The sequence below is a fragment of the Panthera leo genome, chromosome C1 (assembly GCF_018350215.1).
Source record: "Panthera leo isolate Ple1 chromosome C1, P.leo_Ple1_pat1.1, whole genome shotgun sequence".
NCBI classification, from domain to species: domain Eukaryota; kingdom Metazoa; phylum Chordata; class Mammalia; order Carnivora; family Felidae; genus Panthera; species Panthera leo.
This window is the reverse complement of record NC_056686.1, coordinates 90,695,334-90,718,283: the sequence shown is the minus strand read 5'-3', so window position 1 is coordinate 90,718,283 and position 22,950 is coordinate 90,695,334.

Sequence of the window (22,950 nt, the reverse complement as noted above, 5' to 3'; positions counted from 1 at the left end):
CAATGGCGTTAGGGTGCAAAGAAGGTGTAAATACAACAAAAACCTCTCACGGTGTAAAACTTTGGTTCTGATTCCGGTGAGAGCACAACTTAACTGAAAAGATTAAGACGGATTGTGTGACCACTCTTGCCTTCAATTACCCACCCACACCAGCAACAAGGAATCTTCATTGCAGTCTGAGAATTATGTTGCTGGTCTCTATTTGAGGAGAATACTTACTTAACTCAGTCTTGCTCTGGTAATTCAGTGGCTCATTCAAAATTTAAATCTTGGAAGGGTTCAGAATGAAGAACAGTTGAAAAGCAAGGGTGATTTGATACAGTGAAACCCATTGCCAATTGTATTCTGGTAACCAATTAAAACTTTTTCCCTCAGAAATAACTGAGTCCTTCCTCCCTTATGCTCACTTTTCCACTGCAACTCAGTTTTTTTCTGTGTGATATTTTGTCTGGACAAGATTGATACTCTGCCTCTTCTGTTTTTCTTTCAGTCACCTATCAGCTATTAATTTCTTCCCTCTGTGTTGTTCATAGTAGCAATAAAATAGCTTTAAAATGTGATTTCTGTATGAGTGTCTGTATTTTTAACACTGTGAGAATAAAATTTTCTCGCAGCTTCAAAAAAATCACATTGAGGAAAATTGACTTTTATTTTCTTGTAGTCTCAAGCCATGTCTATCTAAACAATGGGCCTATATGCCTCATCTGGGGAAAAAGTTCCTTTACCTTTACTTCCTTCTACTAATCTCTTATTTAACGAAATAGGTTTGTTGACCAGACAAACCTCGGCTCTACTTCTAACTCAGGGCTCTCACTTCTTGCTGCTCAGTAGAATCATCTGTGTAGCATTTAAGAAATACCTATCCCTGTGTCCCACCTCAAAGTTACCAAAACAGAACCATTTCAGTGGAGCCTGGGCATATAGTTTTAAAAGCTTCCCAGGGAATTTGAATGTGCAGCCCCTGTTTCTAAGATGATCTTAGTTAAATCTTGCTTCATTATTTTCATTGGGTAAAATTATCTTTTTTCAATGGCCTGGGCTCAACCACTTAAGACCACAAGTCCTCAAAGCAGCTCTTCTATATTTCTGCCCAGTTTGATAGCTTGTTTGTTGTTGTTTTAAATAGAGGCACAGAGCAAGCCAGGGGATTAGAGTTTTAAATGTGACCACTTTAATGTATGACTTCTAGGTTGTTACTTAGTGCATACCTCTCCTTTCCTTCCTCCAAATCCTTCCCTTCCCCTTTTAAATGCACGGACTCCTCCAACCAATTTTCAATGCACTTACTTATAGTCTCTTTTAAGAAAATTCTGAATATAACTTTCATTGGTTCTCCCTCCAAAATATATCTTGAGCCCATCTTTTTTTCCTTCTCCCTTGCCAGCACCCTAGTCTAATCTTCCATCTTTCCTTTGCTGGAAATCAGTCTCCTAAAAGATGGCTCAGCTTCTAAACATACCAGTATCCAATCCATTGTCCACGTAGCTATAAGAATGAGCTTTACAAAACCCAAATTAGACCATGTCACTCTCCAGTAACTTCCCATTCTAGGTCCTGAAACAATCCAGTAACTTCAGATAACTTCCAATCTCATCTCATGATACCCTTCCCAACTCACTGGGCTCCAGATGTTCTCTTTCCTGGCTCAGGTCTTCACTTCTGCTCTTCTAGGCTTGGAACGTTGTTTTTCATGTTAGTACTTAACCCAGTGGCTTCTTCTCCTCCATTAGGTCTCAGCTTACATATTGCCTTCTGATAAAGGCCCTCTTTGGCTACCTTAAATATTATTTTCTAATACTGATTATTGCTTTATTTTCTATGGTTTACTGCTTTTATTATTTGTATGTATTAGTTTATTTCTGTATTTGTTTTTTTGTAAAATATAAACTCCGAGAGGCTTGGACTTTTGTTTCCCCCCTATTGTAGTTCCTAGCACTAGCACAGGTCCTGGCATATAGAGTGCTCAGGAAATAGTCTTCAATGAAGAGTATTGTGGAAATAGATAGGAAATAGTTAAATAGTTAATTATTCATAGGGGAAGCAGAAGAGTTTTGTTTTTTTTGTAGTTCGTAGTATGACAATTTGACTCTGATAAATGCTGAGATAAATCCAGATATAGATTGAATTTAGGATGCTCCCAAGTGTGAGAGTTGCTTTATTTTCAAACACTCTTAACCCTTCTAGACAGAATAATGTTAAGCTCTACATTTTATGCCCAGACTAGAGAAGAAATGGCCTGTGGCTCTCTCCCCTCCTGCACATTGGCTTGATATAGAGAGGGATTTCTTTACTCATCTTTTCTACCACACTGAGTTGTTTTAAGTAGGAAAGGGGCATAGATCATCGTTCTCCTCTACGTCTTGTAGCTCTAGCAAACCACCTGGATGGGAGGAGAGTTGGAGCTCAGCTGACAGAGCATTCTTTGTGTTTTTATTTCAGTGGTCTACTCACCACATCCATTTGATGCTCAATCCCAATGTCTTTCAAATGAATGGATCTTCAAATTGATTTAATACATCTTTACCAGCATTAAAAAAAAAAAAAAAAGAAGAAATAGAAAATCTCAAGTACATGAAATGAGTACAGGTGAGTTTTATTTCAATACTCACTGGTTTCACTTAAGTATACTATATATGTATTTCTTGCTCCAGATTATGGTTTGAAAGTTTGAAATCCACAGCTTGTTCTCCAAAGGTGCTGTTAATTTTACATTTCTGTACCTTTCCTTTGGGTTTGTCCACTCACTCATCTATTTAGATAATGTTCAAATGTTATCATTTATTTGTAGCTTTTTTCAACCAGTCTGTGACTGATAATACTTACATATAATTCTTTTTTCACTTATCCCATTGGACCACAGCTACTTACATATCTGGCTTTTCCATGTTAAATGGTGTATATTTGAACACCAAGAGTTTATGTTTTTCACTTTGATGTTGAGAATCGAGTGTATTGTGCTGGAATCTGAACTGTTTTGACATTCTCAATTGTTGTTCCTGAGTGCTCATGGCATCATAGATGTGTTTTGTATGACTAGGAGAAAGATGATTGATTTTCTGTATCACACGCATTGATGTATTTATCCATTTATTCAATAAACATTTGGACTTCTCCTCTGCATTAAATATTCTAGAAACAGGGGCTCCTGGGTGGCTCAGTTGATTAAGCATCTGACTCTTGATATTGGCTTGGGTCATGATCTTGAGGTTGTGAGATTAAGATTGAGCCCCACATCAGGCTTGGTGCTGATAGCATGGAGCCTGCTTGGGATTTTCTCTCCCCCTCTCTCTCTGCCCTCCCCATGTCCCTCTCTCGCTCTCTCCCTCTCTCTCAAAATAAATAAACATTAAAAAAAGATTCTAGAAACAAAGAACATATCAAGAAACAAAAGACAAAAATCTCTACCTCCGCAGAGCTTATATTTTTGTATTAATATTATTTTATTTACCATTCTTACATTACCTTACTTAAGCAAATTATTATACCACTTTTAATTCTCACATTTTTTCCTATATTAATTTATTTGTGGAATTTGCTGGTGTGATTGCCTCTCACAAATATTTAAAAAATTTTTCCTCTTTAATTTCAAGGTCTGTTTAAAAATGTATTTTAAAGCCTGGAATTAGAATTGAAGGCAGTTAGTTCCTTCAGGATTTCAGGATTTCATTGTAGTTCTCAAAGTGTGTGTTGGGAAAGGGTAAAGGAGCAATGACATGAAAAATGTTATAAATATCTCTTTGATATGAATATTCATTAAATGATGTAGTTCTTACCATTCCATAGTTGCTTGGAAGCTGTCAGCATTGAAAAAGGCACTTCTATCTAAACAAACAAACAAACAAAAAAACCCAAAAACCCCAAAACAAACCTTTGTAGAAAATGAAGGTAAAAGATGGGGCACCTGGGTGGCTCAGTCAGTTAAGCGTCCGATTTCAGCTCAGGTCATGATCTCACGGCTTGTGAGTTTGAGCCCCGCATGGGGCTCTGTGCTGACAGCTCAGAGCCTGGAGCCTCTTCAGATTCTGTGTCTTTCTCTCTCTCTGCCCCTCCCGCACTCACATTCTGTCTCTCTCTGTCTCTCCAAAATAAATAAAGATTAAAAGTAAGTAAATAAACATTAAAAAAAAAAAAGAAAATGAAGGTAAAAGATGATGATTTTTCTGTTTAAACAAATTGGAACATCAAACATAAAAAGCATAGGTATATGTAATTCTCTTGATGTACATAGTGTCTTTCCATGGTGTATTGGCCCAGCTATTAAACCAAATACTAAAACAGATGAATAGCAAATTCATAGCTCCCTGATGATATTATTATTTAAAAAAATTTTTTTTAATGTTTATTTATTTTTGAGACAGAGAGAAACAGCGCATGAGTGGGGGAGGAACAGAGAGAGAGGGAGACACAGAATCTGAAGCAGGGTCCAGGTTCTGAGCTGTCAGCACAGATCCCGATGTGGCACCCAAACCCATAAACCGTGAGATCATGACCTGGGCCGAAATCAGATGCCCAACCAACTGAGCCACCCAGGCACCCCTCCCTGATGATATTATTATGAATAGTTGTAATTCTTTTAAAAAATGTTTGTGTTAAATTATTTAGGTAGTCACAACAAAGATATTATGAATGTAATCCATAATTATCAATTTGGTTTAAAATTTGGTTTATTGAGCCCTCTTAAAATATTGAATGCATCATTTTAACAATTTCAAGTACAAATATTGGCTATGACATTTTAACTATTTCTGCTACAAATCATGCCACTATAATGGAAATAGTACAAAAACCCCCAGGAATGTTCGTTATAATATGGGGAAAAGTAATATATTAGTGCATCTATGGAAATTTGCTCATCTGCCACAGGAGTAATAAGAATCAGGTAGCTTGAAGAAAATTAGATATTAAAGTTAACGAATATTATTTAATAAGCTCTTCCTCTCTATCTTTTTTCTTTTATGAAAACCAGTATAAAGAAAGTCAACCATTTTCTTCAACCAGATGCTTATGATCTCATAGTATTTTGCTATTGAGGACATTTAAAATGCATAGAAGTAAATGTAGTCACAGTAGACCTGTGATTCTCAAAGTATGGTTTCTAGATTAACAGGTTTTTTTTTAAAGTTTATTTATTTCGAGAGAGACAGTGAGCATGAGCAAGGGAGGGGCAGAGAGAGAGGGAGGGAGAGAGAATCCCAAGCAGGCACCACACTGTCAGTGTGGAGCTGGATGCAGGGTTTGATCTCACGAACCATAAGATCATTACCTAAGCCAAAATCAGAAGCCAGATGCTTAACCGACTAAGCCATCCAGGCTCTCCTCGAGATCAACAGTGATAGTATCACCTGGAAAATCACACAAGCGTGGACCCCGCTCTATATCTAATGAATTAGAATCTCTGGGGTTAGGGTTCTGCAATCTTTCTTCTAATATCCCTTTAGGTAGTTCTGGTACATCGAAATTTGAGAATAACCACACCAATTTGAAGAGTGCCAGGACCAGTGTGAGGCCAGGTGGAGTTCATGGAATGGAAGGTCTATTTTTTCCCCCTATTGCTATGAAACAAATTATTACAAATTTAGCAACTTAAAACAAACTTTTTTTTTCTTTTATTTCCTAGTGTCCATGAGTCATGAGTTCAGGCACTGCAAGGCTGTACTCAAGATGTCAGCCCAGCCACATTCCTTTTTGGAGCTTGGGATTCTCTATCAAGTTCACATGGTTGGCAGAATGCAGTTTCTTGCAGTTGTAGGAATGAAGGTTCCTTCCTCTTCCTGATTATCTGATAGGGGCTACTTTCAGCTTTTAGAGGCTTCTGGCAATTCCATGCCATGCCCAGTCTTTCTCACAACATGACAGCTTACTTCTTCAAGGGCAGCAGAAGAAGCTTTCTGACCTTGGAGAGGGCTCTAGCAAAAATCATTCTCTTGTTCCCACCCACCCCCATCTCCCTTTTAACTAACTAAAAATCAACTGGGAACTTCAATTCCATCTGAAAATAATATTTTTCAGCTGCAGAAAATGGTTCTGGGTAAAGAGACAAAGGGTGTGTTCCTACTGAAGCTTCATAAATTTTGTGAAATATCTGTAAATAAGTGTATGTCTCAGAGAACTATGGGTGTAGCTCACGGCATGTGGAGATGACTGTATCAAATAGATCAGAAACAAAGTTTTGAACAAGCTGTGACCATATCTGAGCAGAAAATTTTAATGCCACTAGCTGCACACATTGCCTACTACTGTTGAGTTTCTGAATCCTGCTAGGTGAGGAAGCACACTCCAAATAGTGACCACTTTTCTAGTCTGGGTCCAAGAAGTGAATACTTTCAGAATAAAGCCAGGTGGAACTGGGCCTAAGTAAACCCAGGAGAGCCAACTAGATTGCAACTCCCATGTGGTGGAAGCAAGGAACAAATTCTTTTGTTACAGTGAGCCACTGAGATATTGGGGTTGTTGCTGCAGCAAAAACAAAGCTGACTTATACAATATATGTACAGAATGAGGTCGTTAGAGAACCACCACCCAGGTCAGGATATTTAAAACACCACCAGTGACAGAAGTGTCCCTGTGTCCCTCCAATTCTGTACTTTTCCTCTTCTCCACAGGTATATATCCTGGTAATACCATAAAAAGATTCAGTGAACTTCCTGTACATCTGATCACACAGTATGTGTTCCCTTGTGCCTAATTTCTTTTGCTCACCATTATGGTTGTGAGATTCATCCCTGTGACTATGTGTAGAAGTATTCTCTTCACTTTCATTGCTTTATTTTATAATATTCCATTGTATGAATATACCATAATTTGTTTAACTGTTTCTGCTATTGTACAGATCCTCTGGGGTGGAAATAATCATTCCTACAAGGAATTTTGTAGTGTTATTTTTTCTTGTACAGTTCTTTTGACCCTTAAAGTTTTCTACTTTATATAAATAACTTATTTTTATCATCCTATTATATATTAAGTGCCTAATAATAGTTAAAACTTATTGTGTTTAGCATTGCCTAAATGTTTTATATGCATTATTAATTAATTCATTCAACAAATATTTTTTAAATTTTATTTTTTTTAATTTGCATGCAAATTAGCATATAGTGCAACAATGATTTCAGAAGTAGATTCTTTAATGCCCTTACCCATTTAGCCCATCTACCCTCCCACAACCCTTCTAGTAACCCCCTCTGTTTGTTCTCCATATTTGAGTCTCTTATGTTTTGTCCCCCTCCCTGTTTTTATATTATTTTTGCTTCCCTTCCCTTATGTTAATCTGTTCTGTGTCTTAAAGCCCTCATATGAATGAAATCATATGGTATTTGTCTTTCTCTGACTAATTTAACTTACCATAATACGCTCTAGTTCCATCCATGTAATTGCAAATGGCAAGATTTCATTCTTTTTGATTTCTGAATAATACTCTATTGTATATGTATACCACATCTTCTTTATCCATTCATCCATCCATGGACATTGGGGCTCTTGCCATACTTTGGCTATTGTTGATAGTGCTGCTATAAACATTGGGGTACATGTGCCCCTTTGAAACAACACACCTCCATCATTTGGATAAATACCTAGTAGTGCAATTGCTGGGTCGTAGGATAGTTCTATTTTTAATTTTTTGAGGAACCTCCATACTGTTTTCCAGAGTGGCTGCACCAGCTTGCATTCCCACCAGCAATGCAAAAGAGATCCTCTTTCTCCGCATCCTGGCCAACATCTGTTGTTGCCTGAGTTGTTAATGTTAGTCATTCTTACAGGTGTAAGGTGGTATCTCATTGTGGTTTCGATTTGTATTTCCCTGATGATGAGTGATGTTGAGCATTTTTTCATGTGTCAGTTGGCTATCTGGATGTCTTCTTTGGAGAAGTGTCTATTCATGTCTTTTGCCCATTTCTTCACTGGATTCTTTGTTTTTTGGGTGTTGAGTTTGATCAGTTCTTTATAGATTTTGTATACTAACCCTTTATCTGGTATGTCTTCTCCATTCTGTCAGTTGCCTTTTAGTTTTGCTGATTGTTCCCTTTGCTGTGCAGAAGCTTTTATTTTGATGAGGTCCCAGTAGTTCATTTTTGCTTTTGTTTCCCTTGCCTCTGGGAATGTGTTGAGTAAGAAGTTGCTGCGGCCAAGATCAAAGAGGTTTTTGCCTGCTTTCTCCTTGAGGATTTTGATGGCTTCCTTTCTTACATTGAGGTCTTTCATCCATTTTGAGTTTATTTTTGTGTATGGTGTAAGAAAGTGGTCCAGGTTCATTCTTCTGCATGTCGCTGTCCAGTTTTCCCAGCACCACTTGCTGAAGAGACTGTCTTTATTCCATTGGATATTCTTTCCTGCTTTGTCAAAGATTAGTTGGCCATACGTTTGTGGGTCCATTTCTTGGTTCTCTATTCTGTTCCATTGATCTGAGTGTCTGTTCTTGTGCCAGTACCATACTGTCTTGATGATTACAGCTTTGTAGTATAGCTTGAAGTCTGGGATTGTGATGCCTCCTGCTTTGGTTTCCTTTTTCAAGATTGCTTTGGCTCTTCGGGGTCTTTTCTGGTTCCATACATATTTTAGGATTATTTGTTCTAGCTTTGTGAAGAATGCTGGTGTTATTTTGATAGGGATTGCATTGAATATGTAGATTGCTTTGGGTAGTATTGAAATTTTCATAATATTTGTTCTTCCTATCCAGGAACATGGAATCTTTTTCCATTTTTTTGTGTCTTCTTCAATTTCTTTCATAGGCTTTCTATAGTTGTCAGTGCATAGATTTTTCACCTCTGGTTAGATTTATTCCTAGGTATCTTATGGTTTTTGATGCAATGGTAAATGGGATCGATTCCTTGATTTCTCTTTCTGTTGCTTCATTGTTGGTGTATAGGAATGCAACTGATTTCTGTTGATCAACTGATTTCTGTTGCAACTTTCTGTTGCAAAGTTGATCCTATTATGCAACTTTGCTGAATTCATGAATCAGTTCTAGCAGTTTTTTGGTGGAATCTTTTGGGTTTTCCATATAGAGTATCATGTCATCTATGAAGAGTGAAAGTTTGACCTCCTCCTGGCCGATTTGGATGCCTTTTATTTCTTTGTGTTGTCTGATTGCAGAGGCTAAGACTTCCAATATTATGTTGAATAACAGTGGCGAGAGTGGACATCCCTGTCTTGTTCCTGATCTTGGGGGGAAAGCTCTCAGTTTTCCCCATTGAGGATGATATTAGCATTGGGTCTTTCATATATGGCTTTTATGATCTTGAGGTATGATCCTTCTATCCCTACTTTGTTGAGGGTTTTTATCAAGAAAGGATGATGTATTTTGTCAAATGCTTTCTCTGCATCTATTGAGAGGATCATATGGTTCTTGTCCTTTCTTTTATTGATGTGATGAGTCACATTGATTGTTTTTCGGATATTGAACCAGGCTTGCTTGCCAGGTATAAATCCCAGTTGGTCATTGAGATAATTTTTTTAATGTATGTTGGATCTATTTGGATAATATCTTGTTGAGGATTTTTGCATCCATGTTCATCAGGGAAATTGGTCTATAGTTCTCCTTTTCTAGTGGGGTCTGTGTCTGGTTTTGGAATCAAGGAAATGCTGGCTTCATAGAAAGAGTTTGGAAGTTTTCCTTCCATTTCTATTTTTTTGGAACAGCTTCAAGAGAATAGGTGTTAACTTTTCCTTAAATGTTTGGTAGAATTCCCCTGGAAAGCCATCTGGCCCTGGACTCTTATTTTTTGGGATATTTTTTATTATGAATTCGATTTCTTTACTGGTTATGGGTCTGTTCAAATTTTCTATTTCTTCCTGTTTCAGTTTTGGTAGTGTATGTTTCTAGGAATTTATCCATTTCTTCCAGATTTCCCATTTTGTTGTCATATAATTGCTCATAATATTCTCTTATTATTTCTTTTTATTTATGCTCTTTTGGTTGTGATCTCTCTTCTTTCATTCTTTTTTTTTTCAATATATGAAATTTATTGTCAAATTAGTTTCCATACAACACCCAGTGCTTATCCCAAAAGGTGCCCTCCTCAATACCCATCACCCACTCTCCCCTCCCTCCCACCCTCTTCTTTCATTCTTGATTTTATTTATTTGGGTCCTTTTCTTTTTCTTTTTGATCAAATTAGCTAGTGGTTTATCAATTTTTTTAATTCTTTCAAAGAAACACCTTCTGGTTTCATTGATCTGTTTTGTTTTTTTTGTTGTTGTTTGTTTCGATAGCATTAATTTCTGCTCTAATCTTTATTATTTCCTGTCTTCTGCTGGTTTGGGGTTTTATTTGCTGTTCTTTAAGGTGTAAGGTTAGGTTGTATATCTGAGATCTTTCTTCCTTCTTTAGGAAGGCCTGGATTGCTATATATTTTCCTTTTATGACCGCCTTTCTTGTGTCCCAGAGGTTTTGGGTTATGGTGTTATCATTTTCATTGGGTTCCAATACTTTTTAATTTCCTCTTTAACTTTTTGGTTAGCCCATTCATTCTTTAGTAGGATGTTCTTTAGTCTCCAAGTATTTGTTACCTTTCCAAATTTTTTCTTGTGGTTGATTTCGAGTTTCATAGCATTGTGGTCTGAAAATATGCGCAGTATGATCTCAATCTTTTTGTACTTGCTGAGGGCTGATTTGTGTCCCAGTATGTGGTCTATTCTGGAGGATGTCCATGTGCACTGGAGAAGAATGTATATTCTGCTGCTTTAGGATGAAATGTTCTGAATATATCTGTTAAGTCCATCTGGTCCAGTGTGTCATTCAAAGCCATTGTTTCCTTGTTGATATTTTGATTAGATGATCTGTCCATTGTTGTAAGTGGGGTGTTGAAGTCTCCTACTATTATGGTATTACTATGGATGAGTTTCTTTATGTTTGTGATTAATTGATTTATATATTTGGGTGCTCTCACATTTGGCACATAAATGTTTACAATTGTTATGTCTTCTTGGTATAGACCCCTTGAATATGATATAATGCCCTTCTGCATCTCTTGATATAGTCTTTATTTTAAAGTCTAGATTGTCTGATATAAGTATGGCTACTCCGGCTTTCTTTTGTTGACCATTAGCATGATAGATGCTTTTCCATCCCCTTATTTTCAATCTGAAGGTGTCTTTAAGTTTAAAGTGGGTCTCTTGTAAACAGCATCTAGATGGATCTTCTTTTCCTATCCATCTGTTACTCTGTGTCTTTGATTGGGGCACTGAGTCCATTGACATTTAGAGTGAGTACTGAAAGATATGAATTTATTACCATTATGTTGCTTGTAGAGCTGGAGTTTCTGGTGGTATTCTCTGGTACTTTCTAGTCTTTGTTGCTTTAGGTTTTTATTTATTTGTTGTTGTTGTTGTTGTTGTTGTTGTTTTCATTTTTTCTCCCCTCAGAGAGTCCCCCTTAAAATTTCTTGCAGGGCTGGTTTAGTGGTCACCAACTCCTTTAATTTTTGTTTGTCTGGGAAATTTTTAATCTCTCCTTTTATTTTGAATGACAGCCTTGCTGGATAAAGAATTCTTGGCTACATATTTTTCTGATTCAGCACATGGAATATATCCTGCCATTCCTTTCTGGCCTGCCAAGTTTCTGTGGATGGGTCAGCTGCAAACCTGATCTGTCTTCCCTTGTAGGTTAAGGACTTTTTTCCCTTGCTGCTTTCATGATTCTTTCCTTGCTTGAGTGTTTTGTGAATTTGACTATGCTATGCCTTGTTGATGGTTGGTTTTTGTTAAATCTAATGGAGTCCTCTCTGCTTCCTGGATTTTGATGTCTGTATCTTTCCCCAGGTTAGGAAGTTTTCTGCTATGATTTTCTCACATAAGCCTTCTACCCCTTTTTCTCTCTCTTCCTCTTCTGGTACCCCTATTATTCTGATGTTGTTCCTTTTTAATGATTCATTGTTTTCTCTAACTTTTAAATAATGCTCTTTTGCCTTAGTCTCCCTCTTTTTTTCGGCTTCATTATTCTCTGTAAGTTTGTCCTCTGTATCACTGATTCTCTGTTCTGCCTCATCCATCCTTGCCGCCTTGTCCTCCATTCAAGATTGCAGCTCAGTTATGGCATTTTTTATTTCATCCTGACTAGCTTTTACTTCTTTTATTTCCACAGAAAGGGTTTCTAATCTATTTTCAACTCCAGCTAGTATATCGTGATTCTAAATTCTGGTTCAGACATCTTGCTTGTATCTGTGTTGGTTAAGTTCCTGGTTGTCATTTCTTCCTACTCTTTCTTTTGAGATGAATTCCTTCATTTTTCATTTTGAAGGGAGAAAGGAATTAATGAGGTAAAAAAATTAAAATTAAAAAAAATTAAAATTAAAAAAAATTAAAATTAAAAAAAATTAAAATTAAAAAATCAAAAATAAACACACACACACAAAATTGAATAAATGATGCTAGATCCAGGTATGTTTTGGTCTGGGTGTTGGAAGGAGCTTGATAGATTAGAGAAAAAAGGGGAAAGGAAAAAGGAAAAAGGAAATCATTTGACAATTTGAAAAAATGAATACACTGAAGTAGACTGAAATGAAATGATTGAAGTAAAATAGAATTTGAAAAAAGTTACACAAAAGTAAAAAATATAGTAGAAAAACATTAAAGAAAATAATTTTTAATAAAAATTGAAAATAAAAATGATTTTTTCTCTTTCTGTATTCAAGAAAAGAAACAAAAAGAAAAAAAAGAAAGAAAATTGAATAGATGGACCAGCGAACAGACTGAAATACGACTGAAATTACTTCGTTTTCCCCTAGAAGTCAAACTATGAAGCACTTTATAATCCATAAACTAAGCAGGTGGAGAGACTTGTGTTCCTCAAGAGCGAGGTTGGCCCAGTTGGGCGGGGCTTAGCGTAATGGCTCTGTTCTCCACTAGATGTCGCTGCTTAGCTTACTGGGGTGAATTGTTGCGCTCGTAGGTGCATATGCGCATGTGCGGGAGAGGTGAAAATGGCGTCACCCAGCTACCCAGTCTCCAGTACAGGAACTCTGTTCTCCCTGATCAGCAATGGCACACCCGTCCTTTGTTTTTGGCTTCCATCCACTGCCTGCTTTTACACAGTCCGTGACCAAGCCCCATGCGGCACCTTCCTCCTGAGTTTTGTCTCAGATGCAGCTGTTTTTCCCAACCTCTTACTTCTGAGGGACTGCGGCTATGACACGTTCTGCCCCTCTGCAGGAGGGTCTTACCAAGCAATGGCCGGGTGCCTGACGCAGCCAGGAAAGTTCATGTTATTGTGCTGCAGATGATGCCCAGAGACTGCATCCAGGTGCCAGCCCGCCCCAGAAAAAGTGCGGGAGACAGTGTAGCAGCAGTGTTTCAGGGACTATGGAAAGATCACAACACACATCTGGCACCAGGCTTTACCCTTAAGGACCTTGTTCTAGCACCAGTGAATGTGGTTGTTTTCCCGGGTCCACAGGGGCCTTGCCTTTAGGGGACCCAGACAGCCTTTACCAGCTCTCCCTGTGTGGCCTGAAGAACCCCGGACTCCACTCTGCTCCTGAGGATTCGCCCTTCCCACCAGAGCACCGGCAGGTATTGTGCTACGGAGTTTCAGACTCTGTGCTCCCCTTGTTTATAGTCTTAATGGAATTTAAACCCTCTCCTTTCTCCTTTCTCCCTTTTAAGTTCATTACCTGTGGCTGTTTCTACTTTTCCACTTTCTCTCCAGCTGCTTTTGGGATGAGTGCTTTTTCCGTATTCTACCTGCCTCCCCCTTTTCTGTCCTCTCTCCACACGCAAAAGTGGCGCCCTGCCCTCTGTGGCTTCTGTCTCCCCCAGTTCACCTTTCCGTGCCGTGTACCTGCTGAGTTCTTTGGTTCAGGTTGTGCAGATTGTTGTGTTAATCCTCAGATCAGTTTTCTAGGTGTGCAGGATGGTTTAGTGTTGGTCTGGCTGTATTTCATGGACACGAGACACACAAAAAACTTCCATGCTCTCATTCAACAAATATTTAATGAACATCTGATACTCTGTATCAAAAATGTAGGGGTAAACAAGACAGGCAAAAATCCTTGTTTTTATCGAGATTACATTTTAGAGAATAATCTCTAATTCTCAAAATCTATGGAATATTATTACCCCTATTTTCACAATTTGGGAAACTGAGGCACCTAGCAGCTATTCCGTTTCTTATTTATCTTTTGCACTGGATTGTAAACTCCTTATAGGCAGGAACCAATTCCTTGTATATGTCCACAGTGTCTAGTTGAGCAACATTCGTGTAATCATAATATTAATTATTTGATGGTTATTAACATTTATTTCATGCTTTCTGTATGCCAGACATAACTCAATCTTCACAAACCTATGCAGTGAATATTATCATTAACCCCATTTAGAAATCAGAAAATAGGCAAAAAGAGGCAAAATGACTTGTCTTTGCTCTACATTATGTGTATTGAAATCAATCCATGTGGTTGCATGTAAGTGTCATTCCTTGATTTCCATTGCCATATAGAATTCGGTTCTTTATTATCTCTACAGTGACTATGGTATACACTGTGCTAAACCTAAGAATGACTTTGCATAGGGAATGTAATTCAGCTTCTCCTTTCTTCCATCTCTGTTCTGCGGCTACTATATTTCTATACACCAAAGGAAAAAAAAAGCATGACAGACATTGTGTTTTTATCTAATCTGTACATGTGTTTTACTCAGAAGCGTTGTGATGTGGGAATTGTTAGTTATGCTGTAGTAGACTGTATTGAAGAATCTTAGTTTGTTCACTTAATATTGTTGAGTTTCTTCCCACATACCTAGGAGTGTGATGGGCTTTAAGAAAGGGAGGAGGAAGCAGTCTCAGTTTCCATCCTAAGGAGCTCCCAATTGTTGGAGGAGGTCATAGAGAGAACATGAACACTGGTTGACACTTGAGTTACATCAGGGCAACCAGAGGCTCCTTACCCCTCCTTGTCCTTAGAATGTATATTCTGCCCACTGTTCCCATAGCTGGAGCCACTTCAAGAGTACAGTTTTGAGAGTGTCATGTGTTGTTGAGACCATCTGGACTATATCCAACAGAACCCATTCGAGACCTCTATAAACTGTTAAGATCCTGCCAGGGGGGTGCAGAGATGGACCAGTCCTATGGCAGCCCAACACAAGCCTTGTATGTAAGTTTTCTTGCTTATCAAACCTACCAGCTACCAGTCTCCTTTCTTCAGGCCCTCTGTGACTGGGGGCAAGTTTCAGATTTCATCTAGGAAACTCTCAAATTTGTGAACCAACAATTGGCAAGCAAGCCAGGAGGCCAGAGAAATGAATCTTGGGAAAGAGGCATGGGAGCAGAACTTCCAAGTTGGCCATCAATCTGTAAGTGAGGAGGGACAGCATGTACGTTAGATGCTTGTGGACCCTGTATGAGTACAGCAATGCGTTCAAAATGTGTTGGTTTGAGGACCTGGCAAAAAAGGCAAGTGAATGATTGCTGCAGTGGGCTGTTCTCTACTGTGGGTACTCTGGCTGGCTATCAGCGACAAATTAGAGACTGAAGCCAATTTAGAAAGCTGAAAGAAGAACTGAGTTAAAAAAGGGTATGTGGGTGCCTAGCTTCAGGGCTGGCAGAGAAGGTGGGGGAACAGGACAGTAAGTTGGAGAATTTAGCATACTATTTTGCAAAGCTAGAAGGGTGCAAGCCTCTGTGGATTAAGGTCCAAGTTCTTATGACAAAGCCTGATTGGGGCACTAAGAGGTGGAATCTCCGAGAAAGCCAGGAGAGTGAAGAGGAGGATGTTGTGGTGATTGACAGTGAAACAGACAAAATGTTCCCCGCTGACCAACTCCTAATACAAACACAACAGCACAGTGCAGCCAAAACAACCCCAGCCAGCAGGGTGGACCCCAATTCAGGATACAATCATGATGAAAGAATATACTCCCACTGAGCTTATTGATTTAGCTGCCAAGTTCCAGCAAAAGGCCATGGAAAGTACTCTGGCGTAGTAAGTGTGGCTATGAGCTGGGGGGTTGGGGGGCAGTGATGACATTTTTCTGACTATGTAGGAGGCACAGAAAAGGAACAACATCACCACACACCCTGTCCTCTGGCAGGGCCTGCATGGTGCTCTGGTGTTCGAGATACTCAGTCTGTTATAGATTGGATTGTTCTAACCCACAGGAGGCCTGGCCCAATAAAGGGAATCTCTCTGGGCACATGACTGCTGGAAATCTATAGAGGAGGTTCAACAAATTCTTAGGAAGTTGGGAATGAGATAGGCCATCTGTACTCCTGTTTTTGCAGGCTCTCATTGGGCCACGTTCACTGCAGGAATGGAAGCCAATATACTTCAGTCTGCGCCCGGGACCTGGTATGGCACACTGGTGTCCATGCTGAGCCCTGTCATGGGACAGGACATTTATGATGTTGGGCAATCCATTGCTAATCTGGGGGACACTAACAAATCCTAGGAAATTACCAGCTATGGGAAAGACTTGAGACAGAGATGGAACTTGAAAAAACAGAAAGCTCTCCCAATCAGCTGTGAAGGATCCTGTAAAAGTAACTTGGAAACAAATGTGGTTTGACCTCCTGGCTGCCGGACTCCACCTATAAAGGTAGACTGACAACCCAATGCTGTGTTGGTCAACCTGCGGAAAGCCTTAAAACCTGAACAACAGTTCAAACCTGTCCCCCCTGCTCCTATCATCCCTGATGCCCCCATCTGCTCCAGCAGGGCCTCAGGGGTACAGTCCTATTTGGGGTGGGTGTCTCCCACACCCCAAGTATAAGATGCAGGCCAAGATTGCCTCTAGGTGAGGGCCATTGGGGGTGACTGGAGGCCTCAAGTTGAGTTCACTATTCACTGATCCCCCTGAAATAAACAAAAGGTGATGGCTCTGGTTGACACGGGGACCAAATATACTCTAATACATAGTAATCCTTAGACGTTTTCTGGCCCCTTCCTCACCATCTATGGTTACAGAAGGTGAATATCTATGGTCAGGAAGTTTCCTTTAACACTGCAAGTTGGGCATCCCCCCCCCCCCTTTAAAATATGGAGTTTTAATCTCTCTAATACCAGAGAACACACTGGGCATTAATATTCTATGAGGGGTGTCTGGGTGGCTCAGTTGGTTAAGCACCTGACTCTTAGTTTCCTCTCAGGTCATAATCTCGAGGTTTGTGAGTTCGAGGCCCATGTCAGGCTCTGCACTGACAGTGTGGAGCCTGTTTGGGATTCTCTCTTTCTCTCCCCATCTCTCTGTACCTCCCCTGATCTCTTTCTCTCTTTCCCACCTCTCAAAATACATAAAATTAAAAAAAAATTCTATGAGATCTGCAAAACTCTATCAGTGAATTCCGCCTCTGGGTTAGAGTAATCAAGCCAGTGCTGAAGGGAAACACCAACTGGGAACCAGTTAGTCTACTACCCCCATGAGAAATGGGAACTGTCAAACAATATAAATTGCCTTAGGGCCTAAGAACCTAGGAAAAACTGTCCAAAAACTGCACCAAAGGGGTATTCTGCACTCTGCTGATAGCACTTTCGGTAGACCTGTATGGTCAGTGAGAATCGGATGGTTCATGTGAAGACTGTGAAGTACTGAGAATTGAAGAAGGTAGTGCCCCCCATCCCTGCAGCTGTGCCCAACATTGCCACCATCTTAGATACATGGCTATGATCCCAGGAGTGTTCCATGTTGGGCTGGACTTAACAAGTACTATTAAGTACTTTTTTTTTTTTTTTTTTTTGGGATGAGTATTTGGGCCCACACGGACCAGAGGTGGTTTATTAAGCGTGGAAGAGAGGAAGGGAGAAAAGGGCAGTTGTGCCCCGCAGAGAAAAAAAGCCCAGGAGCTCCCGGGTGCTGCCAGGGAGCCTCTCTGAGCTCTGACCCCTGCAGCCCCACCCTGTCTTCTTGGAGGGTTGTGGAGTCAGTGGACCTGATAGGCCAGGCCCAGGTAGGCAAGGATGAGGCTCTCAACCAGCTAGGTACAGTCCAGTGGTGGGAAGGCAGCCAAGGGTACTGACCCATGAGGCCCTACACAGCAGTGGAGCCATCTCGGAAGTCTGGCTGATGAATCACAAGATCAGTTTGCCTTCACATGGGAAGTTTAACAATGGACTATTCAAATGCTTTCCCAGGTTAACCTACAAAGTTCCACCATATGTCATGAGGCCTGTCCGTGTTCTCCTTCCCCACATCAGTAAAATGGGCCCATTACATTGATGATATAATGTTAACATGTGAAGACTTACCTTTGCCATAGGGCATTCTGCAGGATTTGCTGGAAAATATGTGAGGGAGAAAATAGGTCATGAGATCCCGAAATGTTCAAGGCTGAGACACCACATAAAGTTTTTGGAAGTCATATGGTCAGGTAAGACATGCATTGTCCCAGAAGCTATGATTGACAAACAACATACAAGCCTACCCAACCCCTAGAAGCACAAAAGAGTTGCAAGCTTTTGAAGGAATTTGGGGTTTTGGAGGAGTTTTATTACCCACCTGGCATGGTGTCTCCATCCCTTGTACCACTTGGTAAAGAAAAAGCAAATGTGGGATTGGTGATTGAAGCAGCAAGCCACCTTTGGGAGGGCAAAGGAACTAATGAAACACTCTGGGAATCCCCCAAGCAGGGCTACCACTTGAGTTGATGTGTCTGTGACTCTGGAAGGCATGGGCTGGGCACTGTGGCAGAGACAGTAGAAGGAGAGAGTACTCCTAGGATTTTGGTCCCAGCTCAGAAATCTGATGCACCCCCAACAGCTCCTAGTGGTGTACACAGCATTTCTCCAGGTAGACCCTCTCACAAAGGAGCAGCATATCATGGTAAGACCTTCCCTTCCCATCAAGGGATGAGTTGAGAATATGTTCCATCCACCCATCTCTGGCATGGCTCAAACTTCCATGTTAACCAAGTGACAAGCCCATTTGCAATAGAGGCAGCCTGTGCACCACTGTCTCTAGAAACTCAGGTCCTGCTGAACCCAAATGTCCCATCAGTGTCCTCTGGTATCCTGTGTGGCCTGTAGAAAGGAGCTGGGGAAATTCCTGCTGATGCCTAGAATACAGGTGGATCTAGTCAGGCATCTGGATAGAAACAGGAACTAACTGCAACAAGTAGTGGACTGAACTCAGAGCCATTTGGCTCATACCACTCATGAGCCCTAGCCATTAATGCTTTGCACTGAGAGTTGGGCTGTTCTAACTATATGGCTTGGACAGTGGGAACTGAGGGATGGATGACCATGAATCAGCCCTTGTGGAGTCAGGATATATGGAAAGACATTTGGGTCTGCCTGCAAGAAACTGAAGTGGTCTTCACTATCTGCCACATCCAGACTCATAAAGTCCTGACTACTACTGGCAATCAGGAAGCCAATGCCCTAGCTCAGTATAAGCTCTAGCAACTGACTGTTCACTAGATAGTAGATTGGGTGCATAGAAAGAGTGGCTAACATAGTGCCTGGATGAAATGGCATATTGCTAGGGATGCTGGATTTCCTTTGAAATACAATGACTTGGTAAATGCAGTAAAACATTGTTTTATGTGTTCTAAATAATGTCCAAGACAACTGCCAAAGAATTCTGGGGCCATCATCCTAACTCGTGAGGGATTGGCAAATTGATTATACTGACACCTTCACTCTGAGTGAGGGTTCTAAACATGCTTTGGTTTATGTGAACACTGTGTCTAGCCTAACCCAAGTTTTCCCTTGTCCCCATGCAAACCAGGCTGCTACTATTAGAGGATTAGAGAACCTGAGTACCATGTGTGGATAATCTCAGCAAACAGATAGTGGTTGGGAGGTCACATTTCAAAGGTCATAATATGCAAGACTGAGCAAAAGAACATGACATTGAATAGAGGTCCCATCACCCCTATAACCTATAAGCAGCAGGGTTGGTAGAAAGGAAAAATGGAATATTAGAGCAGCAAATAAAAACACGCATTAACTGTGGGAACTAAAGGATTGCCCCAAGCTCTAATACATTTGAATGCTCATCTAAAATGGCCTGTTACCTCATCTTCCAGACTGCGGACCCTTGCCAAGACACACAAAAATGTAAAGGTATGGAAATGACCATTGCCCAGATCCTCACCAAGGATCAAGATGCTATGCTGCTGAGAACACCAAGCCCCAAGATGCCTGGGAAAGACATTGTCCCCTGGAATTTGCAATGGGATGGCCCTTGGGATGAATGGGTTACTTTGGATCTCTCGGTGAGGGGGAACTAATCAATTTCCACTGGGATCCTGTTGTCTGGCTGCAAGCCAGAATGAAACATGCACCACTGAAGAAGGGAAGAAGGTGGGGATCCTGGTCTGGCAAATCCCACCCCCTATCTGTCTTCTCATGCCTGACGGTGCTGCTTGCTTCAGCCAACATGTATGGTATGCATAACTAAGTCAAATTCCTAAAACTGTAGCCATCTTAACATCTAAGGATCAGGCCACAAGTATAATTTTTAGAGAAGGGGAAGACCTTCCCATACAAGTTCCTATTAAATGTCTGTCTTTTTGACCTTAGACTTCTGCTGCTCCAGTGGTATCTGGTCATGGACTGGGTACAGGATGGAAATATCTTTCTGCACTGGGTCCCTTCATATGCCTGGCAAATGAATCATTCCAACCGTTGGGTACGTGGGAAAGATGCCCCTCAAGCTTAACAGGATTACCATGGTGGGTATCACCACTCCAGGGAAGGGACTGGAAGGCCTAACACAGTACATTAAAGAACAAGCTAGGTCTAGTACTCTCAATTCAACTGGTACCACCAGTACTGATGCAGAAACCTGGCCTGTGATACACACCTGGCCTGTGTATCAATAACACTGGGTGTAGGTAGTCCTCTTCTGTCACTCAAATTATACACCCAGTCCTAAAAATACCACTAGTAGAGCCATGGGTGGCTACAGTCAGATTTGGAATGGGTTCATCTGGCTTATAGACATTTGAGTCTTGGATTATAGACATTTGAGTACCTGGATACCCCTATTTTGGAAACAGAAGAATCAATTTAAACATAACTGGCTCAATTTAAACATACTGGAGTATGGGATGGATGTCACTGGCCCATTCTGTCACATTACAGGATAGTGACTAGTTTGGCACTAAATGGTCACACTGCCTAGGTATTTCTTGGGTAGTTCCAAATGGGGCCACATGGGTGTGTGACACAAATCTTTGGCCATGGCTTCCACCTGGTTGGTTGGGCCACTGCAACCTAGGTTTTTGGTGGGCACAGGGGAGAATCTGCCCCATGGTAGTGAAAATTGCCAACCTCCCTCTTTGCAAGGTCAAACGTGCATATTCTGTTTTCCACTGGTATAATCATTTGGCTGCTGTCTTTGTCCCCTCCAATGACCTGGAGGACCAGTACACAGAAACCCTTACTACATTCACCCAACAAGGCTTAAATGGTAGCCAGCAAGCCTGTCTTTACTGAACCCTGAAATGTCTTTAATGAGAAAAGCTGTCCTCCAAAATAGAATGGCTTTGAACATTACTGCTGCCTTGCCAAGAGGTACCTGTGTCATTATCCAAAAAAGAAGGTTGTGTGTTCATACCTGATGACTATGCTAATGTGTCATCTTTATTAAATCATATGAGACACAGTGAATGTCCTGAGTGATCTGACACCCAGCTTAGGGGACTTAGTAAATCAATGGTACAGATCACAGGGCTTTTGGTGGAAAAAGCTGTCACTGATTTGGAGCATCGTTGTCTTAATCTGTGTTTTCTCTTGCATGTAACTGTATTATTGGTATGGTATCTTCCTCCAGGCAGCCAGATAGCTGCCAAAGGAGTCACCTCCATGCTAATGAAACACCTTGCAGACTGCTCAGGTCACACTATAGAAGAGGGGGGCTTATGAGATTATAAGAGCCAGTATAGAGGAGTGAAGTGTTGGAGGAAGTCATTGACAGGATGTGACCACTGATTGACTGAGGAGCTGGACCTCCACAATGGAAGGCTCCTGTCTTTGGAATGTTCTCTCTGCTCACTGTTCCCACAGGTGGAGCTATTTTATTTTATTTTATTTTATTTTATTTTATTTTATTTTATTATTTTATGATTTTTTAAAATGTTTATATATTTGTTTTGAGAAAAGAGAGAGAGAGAGTGCGAGTGGAAGGACAGAGAGAGAGAGGGACAGAGAGAGAATCCCAAGCAGCCTCAGCTCTGTCAGTGCAGAGCCCTACGTGGGCTCATAAACTGTGAGATCATAACCTGAGCCAAGCTAACTGAGCCACCCAGGCGTCTCTAGGTAGAGCCATTTTAAAAGGACAGAGCCTTGAGCAATGTGTTGCTGAAAGCATCTGGAGGGCACAGATGAAGAAACCCAGTTAAGGCCTCTATACAAATTTTCACGATTCTGGAAGGCAGGTAAGGAGATCTGTTCATTTCACAGCAACACAAGAAAAACTTTATAAGGTCTCTTGCTTATTCAACCTGCCATCTACCAATCTGGAGTGGCTGGCCTGTTTCTTCAGTCTTTCCTTGGCCTCTATGAATGGGGGCCATTGTCAGGTTTCCCCTGAGAAGCTGCCACAGGTGCAAACCAACAATACCAAGAACTCACTGTCCACTGTTCAGTTTTTTAACCCAGGCTCATCTATGGTTTGCAAATGATGCTGAGTGCCTTTTCAAAAAGGCGAGGATAATTCTTGTATTATCCAGATATCTTTCCTACGTCTCTGCAGATATTTAATTGGCATTGAACCTTGTTGCCATTTTGAGGAACTATTGTGCTACTCTTGTGATGAATACTGTTATGGGGTCTGCTTAGTTTTATATGCCTTAGGATATAATTGGATAGTGTAATGGCCGTACTTAAGAATTCACTTTTATGTATATTAAAGCCCTTTGTAAAGTGCTATGAAATGACAACATAATTGTTATTGTTGTTACTCCCAACAACTGTTGAGCTGATGCTTTCTCAGCATAGTCACCATGAGGAAATACCTGGATGATTGAATCCATTCTTTGTTTTTAAAATGTCCATTGACTTGAAGACTTTTTCCAAGGAC